Source organism: Apium graveolens, chromosome 8 (assembly GCF_009905375.1).
Source record: "Apium graveolens cultivar Ventura chromosome 8, ASM990537v1, whole genome shotgun sequence".
NCBI classification, from domain to species: domain Eukaryota; kingdom Viridiplantae; phylum Streptophyta; class Magnoliopsida; order Apiales; family Apiaceae; genus Apium; species Apium graveolens.
Window position 1 is genome coordinate 82557317 of NC_133654.1, and position 24665 is coordinate 82581981.

A 24665-nucleotide genomic window follows, 5' to 3' on the forward strand; every position below is an offset into this window, starting at 1 on the left:
TATCTTATTCATCATTCCCACCTTGATAGTCTATACCTAACTTCATAATAGCATCCTTATTCAAATTGAGGTCGATCCATATGGCCTCCAAAAGGTAACAATGGTCATCTGCTTTTCTTTCCTGATTTGGTAATGATAACATGGATGTTCTGGAAGATATTGGTCATGTTCAACGTGAACTTCTTCTTAATAATTCCTTATTTACTTTTGTTGTTTATCTCAATAGTCATCTCAATGTTGGGATATCTTTCATATCTGGCGTCTCCCTTTCTGGGTATCATGCCACCGGTCTCACACTTTACCTTCTTGAAGGTCACTTCCTTCATCCAATTTTCTTAATTTCTTACTTTCTTGTCTCCTCAGTCTATCCGCGTCTCATTATTTATCCTTCGAATTATCTCAAGGTTTCCTCGAAACTTCCCAACTTACAGGGGATAAAATATATGTATCTCTTATACCTTCAACCATCAATTTAACTCATGGTGAATCACTCTCATCCGGACGATTACATACTTTTCTATTTCTATTTCTACGAGTCTTTAGGGTTTCCTCATACCCAACTCCCTTATCATTCCTCAAACTCTTTTGCCTTTATATTCCTTTCTCTTATCGTTATTTCATGAACCAACACAACATAAGCATTGATTTCAAACATCCCGTCATTCTGGATTCGTGTCTTCAGAACGAATCTTGATAACTTTTACAACTTAGATTCATAATTCATCATACTCGTCTGCCTTTGTTCTGGCTCTTAAGCTTTTACACTATCTCAATAACCTTGGGAAGTACTTTCCTAAAAAAAATTGATTGAACTTAAATCAGTTTATTATAATCTCTTGCTCCGTGTCTTCCTTGGCCTTTCACCAGCGGGTGGTCTCTCTCTTAGGAGGGTAAGTGACAAAACAATCTTTTGTGGTTCGTCAATCATTTAGAGTCTCAAATGATTCATCTATTTCCTTTAGCCAGGCTCTTGCCTCGACTGGGTCAGCTGGTTCCTTGGAACTCTGAGAGCTTAACGACTTAAAGGTCATGAAAGAATTTCCCACCGCACTGTCTCCTCAGGGTGGTGGTTGGGGATAATAGTCTAAGTTCTCTTTAGACAGGTCCATGAATTGCCGTATAGGGGTACCATCTCGGGTCTCCTTTCCTTACTCTACTTTTGATTCCTCAGTCTAAATATTTCTTCCTACTCCCCATAATTGGGGTCATCTTACATAATTTAAATCCTCATTTTCCACTTCATCATGTTATGGGTTCCTTTTGTCTTGGTGGCAACCTCCCTGACTATCACGTTCAGGGTTTGCTCTAACTCTTATTCCTCAAACTAGCTTTCATCTAAGATTTCATCTTTAAGCTCTTAAACATTTGGAACCCAAATTCTATAGGAATACCTCATTATTCCCTTATCATCTCTCTCGGTATTAATCTCATATCTATTTGTTGGCTCTCTGCCTTCATTCATCACTTTTACTGGCACAATATGTTCTTTTCCAATAATTCGGGTTGTATTGCTATCTCAAACAGCTTTTCGGTACCGGCTCCGGTTACCTTCACTACTATTTCCATTTTCTCAAAATCTCTTATAAACTCTCCAAAAGACATTATCATCTTGAGTCTCTCCTTTTTACTAAGGGCATCAGCCACCATATTGGCTTTCCCCGAAGGATAAAGAATCTCCCAATCATAATTCTTGATTAGCTCTAACCGCCTCCTCTGGCGTATGTTGAGCTCTTTCTACGTAAGAATGTACTAGAGCTCCTATGGTTTGTGAATCTCACACTTCTCTCCATACAAGTAGTGCCTCAAATCTTTAGGGCAAAACTATTGCCACGAGCCCAAGCTCATGGGTGGGGATATCGAATTTTAAACTCCCTTAATTGTCTTGACGCAGACGCGATTATCTTGCTGTGCTATATAAGAAGCACCCTAATTCCTTATGCGAAGCGTCACTTACAATTCACAAAATCTCCTTTTTCCCTCCGGCAACGCCAACATAGGGGCCGTCACCAACCTTTGCTTCAGTTCTTAAAAGCTGTTCTCGCATTTCTCTGCCTATTCGAACTTCTCAGTCTTATGAGTAAGCTGCGTTAAAGGGGCTACTGTCTTTACAAACTTGAACGATCCTCTGGTAGTGACCGACCAATCCTACCTCTGGTAGTCGACCTAACCATGGTCATCAATTCATCAGTGGTCCTTTATTCATTCTTGTCAGGATCCTCCATGGGATCCTTCTCAGCAACTATCCCTTCTAGGACAACATCCTCAACCGCTACATTTATAAGGGTTCCCATAAGGGTTTTAACTGTCAGTACTACGTTAGGTAGTCCGACTATGAACTTGGCAAGAGTTCTTATTATCTTAGTGAACTTATTATCTTAACGTCCCATCATCTCTGAGGTTTATAACGCTTAGCTCTGATACCATTTCTGTAACACCCCCAGATCCGGGGTCGGGGATCCGGGTCGTCACGGTCTTTCTTTCCACAATATCAATTCACTTAATTAATAATAATAACCTTATGCTGTGACCCCACACTAACACACACCACAACCCGTTATAGTCTCAGAGATGAAATTTAAATAAGTACAAGTCTTTGAATCCACAATTTAAAAGTTATTACAACCCAAAATGATTACTTGATAAATTTACAGTTAATTGCCATTATCTGCCACAAGTTATAATTATACATAATTTGATTCTCAAAAATAGAATGCCTGATCTACCAATAGATCTACCTCTGCAGCTATAGCAGCCACAACATCATCGGGAAGACGCGGGATGCTTCCCACGCGCTTGCGCTGGGTCTGCTGGAGTCTGGCCATCTTTCCTAACTGTTGTTGTGTGATGAAGAAATAAAGCAAGAGTGAGCCTTACAGCTCGCAAGATAATATGTAGTGATAACAATAATATAAGTATCTAAATGGATACTTACTAGAATCTTTTATCACGAGTAAGATAATTACTTACTAGATATAAGTAGAAACAAGGGATGAAGTTACCAAATACTTCACTATACTTATATCATTTATGAAGCTAGTATAATGAGCTTTCAACAGTTCATCACATAGATGAGACTACAAGACAAGATTTGAATAGATTAAATCTTTAAAATATCATCAAAATAAAATGAAGTTACGAGATACTTCATTTGATGCAAACATCATTTTGAAAACTTGACCCTGCCAACACTCAACAATCGCCCAACCGTAGCCTTTCTATCGAAATGCTCTGGGTAGTGTTGCAGAAATATCCAATTAGATGATGAACTCATTACGGGAGTTTGCCGCGCCAGGAAGACCACTTACGATGATCAGACGTAGTAGTGCAACCCCACCATTTTCTACATGTAGAGGAGAACCTGTCGGATTTACTTGTCAACCGAACACTGAACTCCTAAGGAATGGACCGCCTTAGCGGAACTTCCAGGCCATTTGGGCCAATATAATAAGGCTGGGCCGGCGCTACTCGGCCACTTACGCCACTCCTAGTTCAGATGAAATCCATGACTCTGAAACGTAAAGCTCGTCCCCACTTTCCCCAAGTAGAAACTTGTTGATACGGCTCCACCAAGAAGTCGTATCTATTTGGAAAGGAGAACTCACCGATATTTCCCAGGCGATGCCTGTTAATGGATTAACTTGTTCCAAGAATTTTACTTCCCGAGTGTTGGGTAAGTAATCAATTCATTTATCAAAACAGCAACCTTGTTGCGAATATAAAATACACCACAGAGCCGGATTCCCCAGGTTTTGAGCTAGTATTTAAATCCCCTTAAAAAGGAAGATCTTAAATATAAAAATGAGTTTTGGGATCCGCTCTAACTTTTAAAAATCATTTTGAAGACTCGAAAACACTTTAAAGAGTGTTTGGAGTAAAGCTGATTTAATGAAGTAAATCAGTCCCCAGTATATTTAGAAAAATGCCTGAATATTATTATTTAAATAATATTCCCATAAAGATAATCCTTATAAAAATAATCGAAGTAGAAGTATTAAAACTTATACTTGAAATGGATATTAAATAACCAAAGATATACTTATATAAAAGTACTATCTTTATTTGAATAATCGAAAATAAGTTTGATTATTTACACCTTATTCTTTAATAAAATAAAGAATATATCTCAGCAAATAATCGGAGTCATAGATCCTCGAATGAATATTCAAATAATATTCAGATAAATAAATAAAAGGGTCATAAGCCCTCGAATGAATATTCAAAATAATATTCATTAATAAAATAAAAGGAGTCATAAGTCCTCGAATGAATATTCAAATAATATTCAAATAAATAAATAAAAGGAGTCATACGCCTTCGAATTATATTCGAAATAATATTCAATAATAAAATAAAGTTAAAGTTATCGAATAAACCTTATTCGATTAATAGTTTGGAAAACTATAACCATATATATATATATATATATATATATATATATATCCATATCCATATATACAAAATCTACTCGGGATCCTCGACTCCCGGTTTTAGAAAATATTTTCACCTTTGGGTCCCTATACTAAGGGTATATGCAAGTTACCGCTATCCTCTAGCATAGGTATTATCAACTGAACCAACAGATATATAACTCAAGAATATGAGACAGGCATGCATATATATATACCATATCAGCATGCTTCAATATATCGCAACATTTGCTAATTAACCAATATGCATTTATCGCAAGATCATGTATATACAAATGTATACATCACAACAACAGTATAACGGATAGAATACTTGCCTGAGCGACTTGGGGTGATAAAAGGCTTGGGACGAGTCTGGTAACCTATAAACAACAAGTAAGTTGGAATTAAACCAAAATCACTTGTAAATCTATACTCTAACTAAGACTCTAACGCTTGTTTTGCGCTCACTGATTTGCTTAAGTCACTCGGGTATCCTCGGCTCCACCATTTTTAATAATTTAACCTTTACGAGTTTTAAAGCGATTCCTTCGCGAGTGTCTTACCAACTGCCTAACACACTTACCATAAATGTTTCATACATTAATTAACCCTTTTTGGTCTTTAACCTATGTTTCAAAGTAAGGCGAGGGAAAAAGTTTCGTTCGCGAAACGCCGTTACTTGAAACGGTCGTTTCTCCTAAACCGTGCATCGGAATCGAACGAACTACATATCAAAACGAAGCTCGTAACATGAGCTATCTAAACATGGCAGTGGTCATAATCTAGAAGGGGGTTCTCGGGTCCTAATGCTATGCACAAAAACAGTCCAAAGAAAATCGGACGTTACGACGGCTATGTTTACGCGATTTCCCAATTTTAAGCCATTCAAAACCAACCACAAACCAACCTCAAATCCAACATACAAACAACATCCATCCTTATCACATCATAACAACCCCAACCAATTCAATTTAATCATTCATACTTATGCCTAAGCTTAACTTTAATCATACTTAAGTTCTTTTAATCAAAACCACAACATTTACCATTCCATTTCACTACCGTTCCAAATCCCAAACTCTAAATCACAACAACAAGCTACAATATCATCCTACTAATTAAAATCATCTTATAATACATAGGGATCTAGGGTTTGGAGATGGTATACCTTCCTTGAAGTGGTGGGAGGAGCTAGGAAGCCTTAAGAAGCTTTGAGAAGTCTTAGGAAAGCTTGGATCTTCAAGAAAAACAAGAAAAACTTCAAGTTAAAAACTTGAAAACACTATTCATAGTCTTCTTCTTTGATTAAATGAAGAAGATTGAGAAGGAATTAATGGCTTAAACTCATGATATAGCCCTAACTAAGCATGAAGATGATTAGGGAATTTACTCACCAATTTAGGAAGCTTGGATCTTGAATTTTTGAAATTTTTGCCCATTTGCAATAGTAAAAGCCGAGAGCATGATGAACCATGCCTTGGTTTCTTTTTGATTTTTGATGAAAATGATTTTGCTTGGCTTGGTTTTTGTGTTTGATTTAGTAAATTACCTAGTTGCCCTTGATTTTGTGTGGTTAAAAAGTCACCACATCTCCTTCCTTTCTTGTCATGCCTATGTCACCTTGCACATGTCATAATGCTCCCACTTGTCCACACCTTGTGGTTTGATGATGTCACAATCCCTGGCTTCTTGTACAAGCTTGTCTCTTGGTCACTTATTTGTTTTACGGTTCGCTTATCTTTCGTTCTCATTTATCGTTTGAGGGATCATACCCGGGATCTTATTACTTAGGTTCCCTTAACCTTTCTCAATATATTGTATTCCTTTTATGATCCTCTCTTATAATCCTTTAATTTAAATCCTTTTTATCCTGTTACCTTATACTCAATTCTCTCCGTATCTAGTGGATTTCCGGGAAAAATCAAAGTGTTCAGAATTGGATTCTGACGATCTTTACATACACTTATATACCACATAGAGTACTAATAATATCCCATAAGATCAATAACAGAACCCCTACATAGCGTGGCATGAACAGTTTTCTCATTCAGCAAAAACACTATTCATAAGAGTTTCAAAAATTTCCAAAAATTGGGGTTATTACACATATGTTCTCAACATATGCAACAATTCAGTAGGTGTTTTGTCAAATTCATTCATATTGTAGTTCACAACAAACTGAGTGAATTTGTTGTTCAAAGAATTCATGATTAGGTCAATACCAGTTTCCGGACCAATCGGGAAACCCAAAGTTTCAAGGTACTCAATATAACCAATCATCTTTAGAACATGTGGGCCAACTGGTTCACTCGCCCCTTGTTTGCAATTAAAAAGTGACTTACTCGTGTTGAACCTTTCTTGACGAGTTTGGCTTGCAAACATGCTTTGCAAGTGCTCATTGATAGTATATGCATCCATATGCACATGCTGTCTTTGAAGCTCAGCACTCATAGTTGCCATGCAACATCATTTGCATCATTCTCATCCCTTGTGCATGCTGCTCGTTCATCAGCAGTAGCACCCTCAGGAAGGGGGCCTAGAGGAGGAATATCAATGACATGAAGCTTGCGCTCCTGCCTGAGGAAAATCCTCAAATTCCTCTGCCAGTCTAGGAAGTTATTTCCTCCTATCAGCTTGTCCTTCTCAAGGATTGAACGTACGGATAATGTGTTTGTGTTGTTTGCCATTACTCAGTATCTACAATAATAAAAGCGCAAAATAAACATTAGATTGTCTGAGTTAAAATTTTATGTTCATATGATTATGATATATTCATAATATATCTCCCACAATATTTTTATCAAATTAATAGCCCTAACTATTAATTCGGAAAGTATATCCCTTAAATCTTTCTAGTGAGCCAAGATCCATATTTCGTCATGTTCTAAGTCAACCACTGGTATCCTTAAAACATGATTATTTAGGTAGACAACAGTTGTCAATTATATCATATATAATTCTTGCATAATTTGGTGAACAACAATTGATCTTCTCTATCTAATAGATTTTTAACCAAACTCTATGCTTCTAAGTTCATAATAGTGAATATAACCGTTTATATTCACCTTATTATGATGACTCAGTTAAGTTAGACCCAATGATACAACGTCCGAATATAACCGTTTATATTCGTCACATTTCACCATGATAGATAGGAGTCCCCTGCCACTGACAGCCCTTCCCCTTATCGATCTAGGATTTAATGAGTGTTCATTCATTAGAAAGTATCTGATTAAAACTTAATATTTTTTTACTTAGGGATTTTTAATTTAGAACGATCATGATCCCATCATAAAGAGATTCCCAATTTTTCCTTGAATAAAATACTTCAAATTAATACTCGTCAATGGTTTGATTTCCGGGTAGTGGAGGAGTCACATCGGTCTCGCTTAAAACCCACAGCCTTACAAGTTCTATGAACCTGTTGTTGACAAAATCGCCCCATGTCAGAAATAAAGAAAATTCGTATTTTATTCCGTGTTTCATAAACACAAGAATCTCATGATCGTTTGTTAATTTTAAATCTTGAGTCGTTACAGATTTTATCTTGTTTAAAGGCATGGCATGGGTGATGTATCTAATACATACATGCATCATTAATCTAATTAAAACATGCATTTTCTACTCTACACATACTATTTATACATCATATAAAAAGTGCGTAAAGTAAATGTGCAATAGTTATGGCCCAATCCTATGTGATCTTTTCAGGCTAATGAAAAGATCAAGGTCAGTCTATGGTGTAAAAATAACTATTACATATGTCTTCTCTATTGCTTCCATTGTCTCCTTGGCCTCCATAGGATGCCTCCTCTTTCCCTTGTCGTTCTTGGATGTTACATTAAGAATTATACTAATGAACTTACAAAAGAACTCGAGTTACATTCGAGATAAAACAACTACAAATAGAAAACGACATGCAAGTCGTATTTATTACAAACTAAAAGAATAAACCATTACAACTAAGGTCTTAAGGCCATAACTATGCACCATGCTCAAGTAACCATTAAAGAACATGATAGATCATATAAAGATGACATACTATTTATCACTTATCATGATCCAATCAAGAATAATAAATAAGTAAAGCATATGTCATAAGCACAAATTAAAATCAAAACCCTAAGCACGCGGATCGACCATGTATCAGAATTAAGTATCAGAATACTAGCAAAACATGTATCAGAATACTATTCCAGAAGCATGTATCAGTATACACACGATCCATATCCCAGTTACCAAAACAAGTATCAGTATACATATTTTAAGAGATCGCATACATATGAGTAATGGCAGATCTTAAACATACTAGTATTATCATATAGATCATTAACAGATTCATCATATCATTCATATAACATAACTGTTATCATGGCAGAATCATATAACATAATTGTTATCATGGCAGACTCATCACACATGCATACTTGTAAAAATACAGTAAACACGTAACCAAATCAGCTCCTTATACACGTAGCTCTGATACCATTGTTGGGTTCCGAAGGCATAAAACGCAGCGGATAAACGTAAATAAAAGAAAAATTCGAAACCCAAAAACATGATCCATGTATAATTATGGGCAGATTATGGAGATAACGAATCATACATTTCAAGAGCTTAACTTTCACGAACTCAACGGAGATCCTAGCTATCACGCTTTGTGTCTACCTCTCGGAGAAACACCTCTATGGTATCCACACGAGCACCTTCAAGAACGTCTCACGAACTTGACTACGGAATGGATGTACTAGCCTCCTTCTTGATGATCTGAATTGCCTCTGCCTCTCTTTGCTGCTAGGGTTTTCTTAAAAAACGTACAAGCCTCTTTAACCTATCATTATCTATTTATAATGGCTGATTAAAAAGGCCCATAATAGCAAAGCCCAACCCTAGTAGGTATTGGATTAAATAATAAAAACGAATTTCTATTATTTAATTAATAACTAAGTCATACTTAATTATTATGGGCAAAAACATTCCTTTTAATTCGAATTTATATTATCTCAATTAAGTCTTACTTAATTATAATAAAATTTAAATAATCATCAATTAATTTAAATCCATAATTTAAATTAACTTTTCCATTAAGTGCTCTATTTGTGCGACCCTATAGGCTATTATTTAATTGGCAATAATTTTATTCTCTAATAAAATTATAAACAATGAGCGGTATCTAGTAATACATCATTGTTACCCAATTAAACAATAATTAAATCGTGATTAGACAAAACCTTTCGTGATTAATGTTTTTCGTGTAATATAATCCCTTTAACCATACATATTATAGATTAAACTCGAGGCATGTATTTAGTCATCCTCTTCAACATTTAATCCGGGTTTACTTGATCCATGAGTAGATTATCGAGACAAATCATTATTTGAGCATGACCATGCTTTTATAATCTCACTCAATCAAGAGGCCAATAATATCTCTCCTAATCATAGGAGGGTTAAATCATTTATCTATCATTCATATTTCTCATACGACTCATGATATACCCGATGTCCACTTTTATCATCACCCGATCAAAAGTAACTTTTAATGTAGTCAAAGTATATTAATCCTCGTATAAAAATATAATGATTTCAAGTCAAAGGATCGTTACACAATTGTCACTGTGAGTCTTTCTTATGACTTTATTAAACATGAAGAATCTCACTGTGGGTCTGTCCAGTACCATGTACTCTCACATGTACCTATGTATTGACTTTAGCATCCCCATACTTATAACCAATGAGATGTGGTTATCTTGTCAAACAACATACTAGTCTATCTATGTAGTATTATTGTCCTATATAATAATACTCGACTAGGGACCTTTAAGAATATGATATATTATATAATCTCAAGTTTAAGGCATGTACTTAAACTATACAATTTGTATCATGATTCTAAGGACATTTATTATGCTAACAAAATATCGCAGTAATTAAGGTCATAATAAATACATTTATTGAATGATCAACTGGCATAAAGATAAAAGAATAATGTATTTCCTCTAGGGCACTTACACTAACATATAGTACCGTCATTTTGACAGAATTTTGGTCCCAATTTCTATTTTGAACAAATATGGTGATCTTGTCTATTTAGAAATTGTAAAGTTAGTATATTTCTTAATTCATCTTTGGTTGTGACTGATTCATTGATTGATAATTTGTGTATGCTGAAGTAATTGCTTCATCTAATGAAACCTTACAAATAACATCAAGAGGAATTAAACAAACATTATCGAGAGAGAATCTGCTATATTATGACATAAGTGTTTAGGATATATCTCCAAAGGGAGACTACAGAAACTTATGTCGTATAGAATACTTAAATCTCTTATTTATTTAGACCTTATATATATATATGCATTTAGTGTATTAAAGGTAAACAGATAAACAAAAGGAAATTAAGTGCCAACAAAAGTACTGATGTCTTATAGCTGATACTTACAGATATATGTTCACTATTAGAAATATGGCATCAGACATCTGTTCAGAACGGATGTTAGAAAAATCTGAACCGATGTCTTTGCGTGTGATGTTAAATGTCATCAGCCTTTGACATCGGTTAACAGCCGATGTCTATTACAGTGCTATACATCGATTTTAAGATTAAATGTGATATCTTTGCAACAAATTCCATCTTATATTACAGTATTTCTAGGTGAATATGAGTATATTATGAGGTATTTTTCCATTAAAATATAAAACCTACAAGCTCTAAAACACATTTATTAAAATTCTTTTAAACAAACCGATGTGAAATGCTAGATCAGACATCGGTTAGATTAGTTGCCCGATGTGAAATTTTGATCAGACATCGGTTAAATTAGCCCCCCGATATGAAATGATGGATAAGACATGGGTGTTCTTCACGGAACCGATGTTAAATCTTTTTGTTTAACATCAGCCAGTTTCCCTGACCGATGTTTACTCTTTAATATTAAAAAATTTAAGACATCAACTTCATATCAAGTTCGATGTTATTTGACTTAAAATACATTGAGTTTCTTTTCAGAACCGATGTCAAATGACTATTTCACATCGGGTTTTTTAGTTCTTTTTCATTTAATATTATTTTACATGATGTCTTTTGTATATTTTTTACATCGGTTTACATGTACCATTATGATGGTAATGTTCTGTAAATTGCATGTCATCCTGATACTATTTACAACCACAAGGAACCAAAACAATGCAACATCCCAACAAAAAACAACCAAACAGAAACATAAAATGTAATAACCCCAATTTTTGGGAAATTTTTGAAACCCTTATGAATAGTGTTTTTGCTGAATGAGAAAACTTTTCATGCCACACTATGTAGGGGTTCTGATATGGATATTCTGAGATTTTATTAGTACTTTATATGGGATATAAGTGTATGTAAAGATCGTCAGAATCCAAATCCGAACACTTTGATTTTTCCCGGAAATACACTAGATACGGAAAGATTTGAGAAAAAGGTAACAGGATAAAAAAGATTTAAATTAAAGGATTATAGGAGAGGATCATAAAAGGAATATAATATATTGAGAAAGGTTAAGGGAACCTAAGTAATAAGATCCCGGGTATGATCCTTCAAACGATAAACGAAAACGAAAGTTAAGAGAACCGTATAACAGATCAGCGGTCATTAGGCAAACAATTAGGAAGTTAATCAAAGGGATTAGAGAGGATGATGTCACCCAACCAATGAGAAGAGGACAAGGAGGGCAGGATGACATCATGAGGATGACACAAGCATGACATGGGAAGGAAGGAGATGTGGTGGCTTTTTAACCACACAAAATCAAGGGCAACTAGGTAATTTACTAAAACAAACACAAAAATCAAACCAACCAAGCCAAGCAAATCATTTTTCATCAAAATCAAAAAGAAACCAAGGCATTGTTCTTCATGCTCTCGGCCAAAACAGAACCAGAACACTAAAACTGCTGTATCGCCTTCATTTCTCACTCAAATATTGTGTTCTATAGCTCATTGAAAAGGTATTGAGATGGCCTACAACTCTTGTTCACAAGTCTCATCCAAATAATCATGGTAAGACCCTCATTTTTACAGTTCTTTAAATCGGACTTTTAGAAACTTCAAAGCCTAACTTTGTGTTCTTGATTTCTTTAGAAAGATCAAGCTTGTAGGAGGCTCCCTAAGGCTTCCTAGCAACTTAACACCTCCCAAGGAAGGTATAAACTTCAAACCCTAGACTTTACTTTATTTGTTAGTAAGTTTAATGGTTGGTGTTGTGAAATGAGAAGCATGGATTGTGATTATTAGTAGTTTGGTTTGATTTGGAAGTGTTTTGGTAATTGAAGCTTGATTATAGTTCATAGGTCTTGATTGTGGTTGTTTGAGTTGAAAACCTTGGAGATTATGGACTGATGTGGTATGGTTTAGGTGAAGTTTTGTTGTATTGATGGTTATGAGTTGGTTGGTGGTTAATTGGAGTAGTTTAAACATTGGTAATCGCGTAAACATAGCCGTCGTAACGTCCGATTTTCTTTGGACTGTTTTTGTGCATAACATTAGGACCCGAGAACCCCCTGCTAGATTATGACCACTGCCATGTTTAGATAGCTCATGTTACGAGCTTCGTTTTTATATGTAGTTCGTTCGATTCCGATGCACGGTTTAGGAGAAACGACCGTTTCAAGTAACGGCGTTTCGTGAACGAAACTTTTCCCCTTGCCTTACTTTGAAACATAGGTTAAAGACCAAAAAGGGTTAATTAATGTATGAAACATTTATGGTAAGTGTGTTAGGCAGTTGGTAAGACACTCGCGAAGGAATCGCCTTAAAACTCGTAAAGGTTAAATTATTAAAAATGGTGGAGCCGAGGGTACTCGAGTGACTTAAGAGAATCAGTAAGCGCAAAACAAGCGTTAGAGTCTAAGTTAGTTAAAGTATAGATTTACAAGTGACTTTGGTTTAATTCCAACTTACTTGTTGTTTATAGGTTACCAGACTCGTCCCGAGCCATTCGTAACCCCCAGTCGCTCAGGCAAGTTTTCTACCCGTTATACTGTTGTTGTGATGTATATATGTATATGCATTATCTTGCGATAGATGCATGATGTTTATATTAGCAAATGTTGCAATATATTGAAGCATGCTGCTATGGTATATATATGCATGCCTGTTTCATATTCTTTCCATATATAATTATTGATTCAGTTGATAATACCTATGCTAGAGGATAGCGGTAACTTGCATATACCCTTAGTATAGGGACCCAAAAGGTGGAAATATTTTCTAAACCGGGAGTCGAGGATCCCGAGTAGATTTTGTATATATGTATATATATACATATATATTTATATAAATATATGGTTTTAGTTTTCAAAACTATTAATCGAATAAGGTTTATTCGATAACTTTATTTTATTTAATGAATATTATTTTGAATATTCATTCGAGGACTTATGACTCCTTTATTTTATTATTGAATATTATTTGAATATTCATTTGAGGATGTATGACTCCTTTATTTTATTTAATGAATATTATTTATAATATTCATTCGAGATATTATGACTCCGCTTATTACTGAAATATATTCCTTATTTTATTAAAGAATAAGGTGTCAATAGTCAAACTTATTTTCGATTATTCAAATAAAGATAGTACTTTCATATAAGTATATCTTTGGTTATTTGATATCCATTTCAAGTATAAGTTTTAATACTTCTACTTCGATTATTTTTATAAAGATTATTCTTTATGGGAATATTATTTAAATAATAATATTCAGACATTTTCTAAATATAATGGGGACTGATTTACTTCATTAAATCAGCTTTACCCCAAACATTCTTAAAAATGTTTTCGAGTCTTCAAAATGAATTTAAAAGGTAGAGCGGATCCCAAAACTTGTTTTCAAATTCAAGATCTTCCATTTTAAGGGGACTTGAATACTCGCTCAAAAACCTAAGGGATCCGGCTCTATGGTGTATTTTATATTCGTAACAAGGTTGCTGTTTTGTTAAATGAATCGATTACTTAGCCAACACTCGAGAAGTAAAATTCTTGGAACAAGTTAATCCATTAACAGACATCGCCTGGGAAATATCGGTGAGTTCTCCTTTCCAACTAGATACGACTTCTTGGTGGAGCCGTATCAACAAGTTTCTACTTGGGGAAAGGGGGAACGAGCTTTACGTTTCAGAGTCATGGATTTCATCTGAACTAGGAGTGGCGTAAGTGGTCGAGTGGCGCCGGCCCAGCCTTATTATATTGGCCCAAATGGCCTGGAAGTTCCGCTAAGGCGGTCCATTCCTTAGGAGTTCAGTGTTCGGTTGACAAGTAAATCCGACAGGTTCTCCTCTACATGTAGAAAATGGTGGGGTTGTACTACTACGACTGATCATCGTAAGTGGTCTTCCTGGCGCGGCAAACTCCCGTAATGAGTTCATCATCCAATTGGATATTTCTGCAACACTACCCAGAGCACTTCGATAGAAAGGCTACGGCTGGGCGATTGTTGAGTGTTGGCAGGGTCAAGTTTTCAAAATGATGTTTGCATCAAATGAAGTATCTCGTAACTTCATTTTATTTTGATGATATTTTAAAGATTTAATCTATTCAAATCTGGTCTTGTACTCTCATCTACGTGATGAACTTTTGAAACTAATTATAACTTGAACGGTGGTAGTTCAAGTAGTATTTGGAAAAGATATAAGTATATTGGAGTATCTTGTAACTTCATCTTTTAAACTTATATCTAGTAAATGATTATCTTATGCATGACAAAGATTTTCAGAAAAAAAAAACGTTGAGACAAGGTTAGATATATGAGATCACCTTGCAACAATATTTTTATACAGTTATAAACTGGAACTCTGTGTATATTATGTATGGAAGAGGACTTCCAAGATTTTGAAAAGTATATATGTATATATACTGAATATTTTGCGACTTCATCGCATTAAGATATCAACTTGGTTCATTTCTTTTGACCAAGACTTTCATGAGTACTATGAGAAGGCTCATATACTATTAATCATTATACATATTATTTTGGTGGGCTTGCTGCTCACCCTTGCTTTCTTCTTTCATCACACAACAACAGATAGAAAAGATGAACAGAACCAAGCTCCCGATTCGCAAGCGATTAGGAGACGTTCCGCAGTTTTCTAGAAGCATTGATGCCGCCGTAGCTGAGGTAGGAACTACCAATAGGCTAGGCTTTCAACTTTTGATGTACCAGATTTATTTATATTTATGAATTGTAATAATGGCAAAGAAATGTAAATTTATTCAGAAAACCTTTTAAGGTGTATTGGCAGATAATTGTGGAATAAAATGACTTGTGGTTATTTTTGGATGTTCATCTCTGAGACTATAACGTGTGGTATGTGTGTTTATTGTGGGGTCACAGTACAGAGTAGTTGAGTAATTATTAAGATTGGGTGTTATTAAGGGAAATGGAACTCGTGACGACCCGGATCCCCGACCCCGGATCTGGGGGTGTTACAGAAATGGTATCAGAGCCAAGCGTTATAAACCTCAGAGATGATGGGACGTTAAGATAATAAGTTCACTAAGATAATAAGAACTCTTGCCAAGTTCATAGTCGGACTACCTAACGTAGTACTGACAGTTAAAACCCTTATGGGAACCCTTATAAATGTAGCGATAGAAGCGTAGTTCGTTATCGTATATGGTAGCGGGACTCCGAACCCTGAAGTTGAGGAAAATCAACGCGATGATGTTTTATTACTAATTGGAGATCAGATTGTGGATCCAATAGAGCGTCCCAACGCAGGACCGGATAATGTTGATATTGAGGATGTAGCGGTTGAGGATGTTGTCCTAGAAGGGATAGTTGCTGAGGAGGATCCCATGGAGGATCCTGACGAGATTGGATAAAGGACCACTGATGAATTGATGACCCTGGTTGGGTCGACTACCAGAGGTAGGATTGGCCGGTCACTACCAGAGGTTCGTTCAAGTTTGTAAAGATAGTAGCCCCTTTAACGCGGCTTACTCGTAAGACTGAGAAGTTCGAATGGACAGAGAAATGCGAGAACAACTTTTAAGAACCGAAGCAAAGGTTGGTGACGTTCCCTATGTTGGCGTTGCCGGATGGAAAATGAGATTTTGTGAAATGTAGTGACGCTTCGCATAAGGAATTAGGGTGCTTCTTATACAGCACAGCAAGGTAATCACGTACGCGTCAAGATAATTAAGGGAATATAAAATTCGATATCCCCACCCATGAGCTTGGGCTCGTGGCAATAGTTTTTCCCTAAAGATTGGAGGCACTACTTGTATGGAGAGAAGTGCAAGATTTACACAAACCATAGGAGCTCTAGTACCTTTTTACGTAGAAAGAGCTCAACATACGCCAGAGGAGGCGGTTAGAGCTAATCAAGAGTTATGAGTGGGAGATTCTTTATCATTCGGGGAAAGCCAATGTGGTGGCTGATGCCATTAGTAAAAAGGAGAGACTCAAGATGATAATGTCTTTGGGAGAGTTGATAAGAGATTTTGAGAAAATGGAAATAGTAGTGAAGGTAACCGGAGCCGGTACCGAAAAGCTGTTTGAGATTGCAATAGAGACCGAATTATTGGAAAAGAGCATATTGTGCCAGAAAAAGGTGATGAATGAAGGCAGAGAGCCAACAAATAAATATGAGATTAATACTGAGAAAGATGATAAGGGAATAATGAGGTATTCCTATAGAATTTGGGTTCCGAAAGTTCAAGAGCTTAAGGATGAGAACTTAGATGAGAGCCATAGTTTGAGGAATAGGATTTAGGGCAAACCCAGAGTGTAATAGTCAGGGAGGTTGCCATCAAGAAAGAAAGAACCCATAACATAATAGAGTGGAAAACAAGGTTTTTAATGTATAAGATAACCCCGATTATGGGAGAAGGTTGAAACATTTCATACTAAGGAAACAGAAAGTCGAGTAAGGAAAGGAGACCCGAGACGGTACTCCTATATGGCAATTTATGGACCTGTCTAGACAGAACTTAGACTATTATCCCCAACCACCACCCTGAGGGGACAATGCGGCAGGAAATTCTTTCATGACCTTTAAATCGTTAAGCTCTCAGAGTTCCAAGGAACAGGTTGACCTAGTCGAGACAAAAGCCTGGCTAAAGGAAATATAGGAATCATTTGAGATTCTAAATGATTGACGAATCACAAAAGACTGTTTTTATCACTCACCCTCCTAAGAGAGAGACCACCTGCTGGTGAAAGGCCAAGGAAGGCACGGAGCAAGAGATTATAATAAACTGATTAAAGTTCAGCCAATTGTTTTCGGGAAAGTAATTCCCAAGGTTATGGAATAGTGTAAAAGCTTTAGAGCCAGAACAAAGGCAGACGAGTATGATGAATTATGAATCTAAGTTGTAAAAGTTATCAAGATTCGTTCTGAAGACACGAATCCAGAATGACGGGATGTTTGAAATCAATGCTTATGTTGTGTTGGTTCATGAAATAACGATAAGAGAAAGGAATATAAAGGCAAGAGAGTTTGAGGAATGATAAGGGAGTTGGGTATGAGGAAACCCTAAAGACTCGTAGAAATAGAAATAGAAGAGTATATAATCGTCAGGATGAGGGTGATTCACCATGAGTTAAAATTGATGGTTGAAGGCATAAGAGTTATGTATATTTTATCCCCTTTAAGTTGGGAGGATTCGAGGAAAACCTTGAGATAGTTCGAAGGATAAATATTGAGACGCGGATAGACTGAGGAGACAAGGAAGTAAGAAATTAGGAAAATTGGATGAAGGAAGTGACCTTCAAGAATGTGAAGTGTAAGACCGGTGGCTTGATACCCAGGAAGGGAGACGCCAGGTATGAAAGATATCCCAACATTGAGATGACTGTTGAGATAAACAACAAAAGTAAATAAGGATTTATTAAGAAGAAGTTCACGTTGAACACGACCAATATCTTCCAGATCATCCATGTGATCATTACCAAATCAGGAAAGAAAAGCGGATAACCATTTTTATCTTTTGGAGGCCATGTGGATTGACCTTAACTTGAATAAGGATGCTATTGTGAAATTCGGTATAGACTATCGAGGTGGAAATGATTGAATAAGACACCCTTATCAGGGATATATGACTTGATTTATCCATGGAAGGATGCAGGTACCTTTTAAAGGTGGAATTAAGGATAGAACATCGGTAACTTAAAATGAATCCTAGGGGAATGCATAAAGGTTGGCATTTCACCCTTAATAGGAACAGTATGAGTTTTGACAGAATGATTGGGAAAGGGTTAAGGTAACAACAACCTTTAAGAATCAGTGGAGAAATTTTTCAGAAGTATATAGACAATGATTCTGGTATTAATAAATAGTATCTTGATATGCCCTGTATCTAGGGAATATAGGAGGAACGATTGAAGGATAACCTTAGAGGTTTTACAAGGAGAAAGGTAATATTCAAAATTCTCAAGAATAGAAATGTTGATAAAGAAAATATGACGTAATTATAATGTTGCCAAGTGGGGCACATGTTAAACCACGAGAAAGTATGGATCGAACCAGTAATGGTCGAAATTGTTCAGGGCAATTAGGACTTAAGATAAAAGATGTTCTAAGTATGATTAAGAGTCAGTCTTGACAGTGATTAGCCTCTAAAGATTGAGGCAATAACTTATGGAAAAATGGTGATATTTTTATTTATTTACTCATCAGATATTAAAGAAAAGCATTTTCACATAAGCTGTGATTGAAATAAGGTAGAAAATTTATTTGGAGGTGGTTAAAATGACATTGACTGTAAGGAACTATTACTATAAGGAAAGGCCAAAGAGGTGGCCGACACTTTAACGGTAAAAGGATAATTGTAGGCGCTTGTGCCAAAGGATACAGTGATGATGGTTAAAAGCTGAAGGTTGTATTATGGTTTGGAAAATTGACATTCCTTCTGATGACTGTGCAATACCCAGCCGTGATAGTAGTTAGTAAAGGTTTAATTCGTGTAATCGCCATGAGCGGGCTATCTATCTTAGAAGATACTATCTTGAGATAAGCCAGGACCATATTTCAAAAAGGACTAAACAAACCTTTGAGTTAAGTCTTCTATTGAAGGCATATGATTAAGAATGGTATTAACCTGCTATCGTTGCTTTGAGCGAAACTCTTCTGCAAATTTTATCTGCTTCATGTCATGTATGTATGTCAGAATCAGGAGTGTACTCCATGAATCATGAATGGTGATTATGTTACCTCCTTAGAAGGATTTGATACGACATGTATGGACTCCGTATGGTTAGCTATTAAGATTTCATGGAAAGTGAATGATGACAGTGGGTCAGTGGTGGACCATAGTAAGGCAGCAATGATTCTGCGAGTAACGAGCTGATTACAACCGTGAGAGTTGTATTGGAATGGATGTTGAGATTGAGTACCACTAATCGGGTCGTGGTAGTGTATAATTTATCATTGATAGACTAATTAAGTAGAGTATCTACCTAGTGAATATTTATTCTTTCTTATCAATAGAGAGTCGTATTATTATACGAAGAAGGTTGCGGTATAGAAATGGGTTCTAGTAACGATGAGGTCTAGAATGAGATCCCAGATTCGATTTTCGATGTCGAGGGAGTTTCAAAGGTGATTGTGTATAAGCTCGAGGAAGAGCATGGGTCCATAGAATGACGAACAAAATAGAAATATTTAGGCATGGGAAATACGATGCTATAATACTTGATGCTGATATAAATACGTTTATGTTTTGTTCTCCTATGACAAACCTCTATAATTCAGAGGTAGGTTCCAAGCCAGATATTTTGTGGCAGTATATATATTTTTTTTATATATACAATTCTCTTCAGTTCGTTCTTTTCTCTTCTTTTCATTTCATGTAATCTGAGAAGAACAACCCTTCCAGAAGGGGAGGTATTGCCGAATGACTATCTATCTGTGTGATAGAAGCCTAGTAGGATACCATCTATTGTTTAATTGCTTGTCAAGTACTAAAGGCTGGCCACCTTCTGTACTAACTATGCAATATAACAAGTGTTCATGATCATAGTGATCTCTCAACAAATTCCTTTACTTCTATTTGATTGATCAAATTTTGGAAAATAGAAACAACTGAAAAATGAGTAATAAAGTGGTGGTAGTATGCGGAATGGAAACACATTCGTGATACTAAGGTTGTCGTGGTCATTAAAAGGTTATAGAACGCTAACGAGCAAAAGTATAACTAGTATAATATTAGGAACGGAAGTTTGTAGCGATTACGAACTAGAAAAGAATGGGTATTGAGAAGCAAAAGCTCTAATGCTAAACGCTATAATGAGAGTCTGTGCAATAGACTTGAAAGAATTTGGAATGATCACTTAACACGGATTTAGTTATATCACGACAATAGATCATATGTCATTATCGAGGTGTCACCTTATGAGATCCTTGAGGGAAGATAATGTCGATCTCCCTTATGTTAGGATGAAGTTATAGAGCGCAAGATGCTCGGACCCGCAGTAGTCCAAAGGACCAGGGATATAATAGATCTAATCAGAGGACGGCTGGTAGTAACCCAAGATGGACATAAGAGGTATGCTGATTTGACTCAAAAAGGACAAAGAGTATGAAATAGGGGGCCTAGTAATGTTATAGGTATCCCCTTGGAAACCCTTGAAAAGGATTGATGAGGTTCGGAAAGAAAGGAAAGCTAAGTCTACAAATATATTAAGACGTTTGGGAAGTTAGCATATGAGCTAGCCCTACCCCCGAACCTGTAGCAAGTTCATAACGTGTTCCACGTATCAATGTTAAGGAAGTGTAATTCGGATGCCAGACAAATAGGGGCATATGAGCGCATAGACATGCAACCAGACGTAACCTATATGGAGCAACCAGGAAGGGTATAGAGTAAAAAGGAACGAGTGCTTAGGAGAAGGGTTATCAAACTAGTAAGAGTTTGATGGTAGAACCACAATGTGGGAAAATTTACTCGAGAGTTAGAAAGTACAATGCTAAGAGAGTATCCCTATTCATTTTCTATCTGATTCCGGGACGGAATCCTTTTAAGGAGGGGAGACTGTAATAACCCCAATTTTTGGGAAATTTTTGAAACCCTTATGAATAGTGTTTTTGCTGAATGAGAAAACTTTTCATGCCACACTATGTAGGGGTTCTGATATGGATATTCTGAGATTTTATTAGTACTTTATATGGGATATAAGTGTATGTAAAGATCGTCAGAATCCAAATACGAACACTTTGATTTTTCCCGGAAATACACTAGATACGGAAAGATTTGAGAAAAAGGTAACAGGATAAAAAAGATTTAAATTAAAGGATTATAGGAGAGGATCATAAAAGGAATATAATATATTGAGAAAGGTTAAGGGAACCTAAGTAATAAGATCCCGGGTATGATCCTTCAAACGATAAACGAAAACGAAAGTTAAGCGAACCGTATAACAGATCAGCGGTCATTAGGCAAACAATTAGGAAGTTAATCAAAGGGATTAGAGAGGATGATGTCACCCAACCAATGAGAAGAGGACAAGGAGGGCAGGATGACATCATGAGGATGACACAAGCATGACATGGGAAGGAAGGAGATGTGGTGGCTTTTTAACCACACAAAATCAAGGGCAACTAGGTAATTTACTAAAACAAACACAAAAATCAAACCAACCAAGCCAAGCAAATCATTTTTCATCAAAATCAAAAAGAAACCAAGGCATTGTTCTTCATGCTCTCGGCCAAAACAGAACCAGAACACTAGAACTGCTGTATCTCCTTCATTTCTCACTCAAATATTGTGTTCTATAGCTCATTGAAAAGGTATTGAGATGTCCTACAACTCTTGTTCACAAGTCTCATCCAAATAATCATGGTAAGACCCTCATTTTTACAGTTCTTTAAATCGGACTTTTAGAAACTTCAAAGCCTAACTTTGTGTTCTTGATTTCTTTGGAAAGATCAAGCTTGTAGGAGGCTCCCTAAGGCTTCCTAGCAACTTAACACCTCCCAAGGAAGGTATAAACTTCAAACCCTATACTTTACTTTATGTTTTAGTAAGTTTAATGGTTGGTGTTGTGAAATGAGAAGCATGGATTGTGATTATTAGTAGTTTGGTTTGATTTGGAAGTGTTTTGGTAATTGAAGCTTGATTATAGTTCATAGGTCTTGATTGTGGTTGTTTGAGTTGAAAACCTTGGAGATTATGGACTGATGTGGTATGGTTTAGGTGAAGTTTTGTTGTATTGATGGTTATGAGTTGGTTGGTGGTTAATTGGAGTAGTTTAAACATTGGTAATCGCGTAAACATAGCCGTCGTAACGTCCGATTTTCTTTGGACTGTTTTTGTGCATAACATTAGGACCCGAGAACCCCCTGCTAGATTATGACCACTGCCATGTTTAGATAGCTCATGTTACGAGCTTCGTTTTGATATGTAGTTCGTTCGATTCCGATGCACGGTTTAGGAGAAACGACCGTTTCAAGTAACGGCGTTTCGTGAACGAAACTTTTCCCCTCGCCTTACTTTGAAACATAGGTTAAAGACCAAAAAGGGTTAATTAATGTATGAAACATTTATGGTAAGTGTGTTAGGCAGTTGGTAAGACACTCGCGAAGGAATCGTCTTAAAACTCGTAAAGGTTAAATTATTAAAAATGGTGGAGCCGAGGGTACTCGAGTGACTTAAGAGAATCAGTAAGCGCAAAACAAGCGTTAGAGTCTAAGTTAGTTAAAGTATAGATTTACAAGTGACTTTGGTTTAATTCCAACTTACTTGTTGTTTATAGGTTACCAGACTCGTCCCGAGCCATTCGTAACCCCCAGTCGCTCAGGCAAGTTTTCTACCCGTTATACTGTTGTTGTGATGTATATATGTATATGCATTATCTTGCGATAGATGCATGATGTTTATATTAGCAAATGTTGCAATATATTGAAGCATGCTGCTATGGTATATATATGCATGCCTGTTTCATATTCTTTCCATATATAATTATTGATTCAGTTGATAATACCTATGCTAGAGGATAGCGGTAACTTGCATATACCCTTAGTATAGGGACCCAAAAGGTGGAAATATTTTCTAAACCGGGAGTCGAGGATCCCGAGTAGATTTTGTATATATGTATATATACATATATATTTATATAAATATATGGTTTTAGTTTTCAAAACTATTAATCGAATAAGGTTTATTCGATAACTTTATTTTATTTAATGAATATTATTTTGAATATTCATTCGAGGACTTATGACTCCTTTATTTTATTATTGAATATTATTTGAATATTCATTTGAGGATGTATGACTCCTTTATTTTATTTAATGAATATTATTTATAATATTCATTCGAGATATTATGACTCCGCTTATTACTGAAATATATTCCTTATTTTATTAAAGAATAAGGTGTCAATAGTCAAACTTATTTTCGATTATTCAAATAAAGATAGTACTTTCATATAAGTATATCTTTGGTTATTTGATATCCATTTCAAGTATAAGTTTTAATACTTCTACTTCGATTATTTTTATAAAGATTATTCTTTATGGGAATATTATTTAAATAATAATATTCAGACATTTTCTAAATATAATGGGGACTGATTTACTTCATTAAATCAGCTTTACCCCAAACATTCTTAAAAATGTTTTCGAGTCTTCAAAATGAATTTAAAAGGTAGAGCGGATCCCAAAACCTGTTTTCAAATTCAAGATCTTCCATTTTAAGGGGACTTGAATACTCGCTCAAAAACCTAAGGGATCCGGCTCTGTGGTGTATTTTATATTCGTAACAAGGTTGCTGTTTTGTTAAATGAATCGATTACTTAGCCAACACTCGGGAAGTAAAATTCTTGGAACAAGTTAATCCATTAACAGGCATCGCCTGGGAAATATCGGTGAGTTCTCCTTTCCAACTAGATACGACTTCTTGGTGGAGCCGTATCAACAAGTTTCTACTTGGGGAAAGGGGGAACGAGCTTTACGTTTCAGAGTCATGGATTTCATCTGAACTAGGAGTGGCGTAAGTGGTCGAGTGGCGCCGGCCCAGCCTTATTATATTGGCCCAAATGGCCTGGAAGTTCCGCTAAGGCGGTCCATTCCTTAGGAGTTCAGTGTTCGGTTGACAAGTAAATCCGACAGGTTCTCCTCTACATGTAGAAAATGGTGGGGTTGTACTACTACGACTGATCATCGTAAGTGGTCTTCCTGGCGCGGCAAACTCCCGTAATGAGTTCATCATCCAATTGGATATTTCTGCAACACTACCCAGAGCACTTCGATAGAAAGGCTACGGCTGGGCGATTGTTGA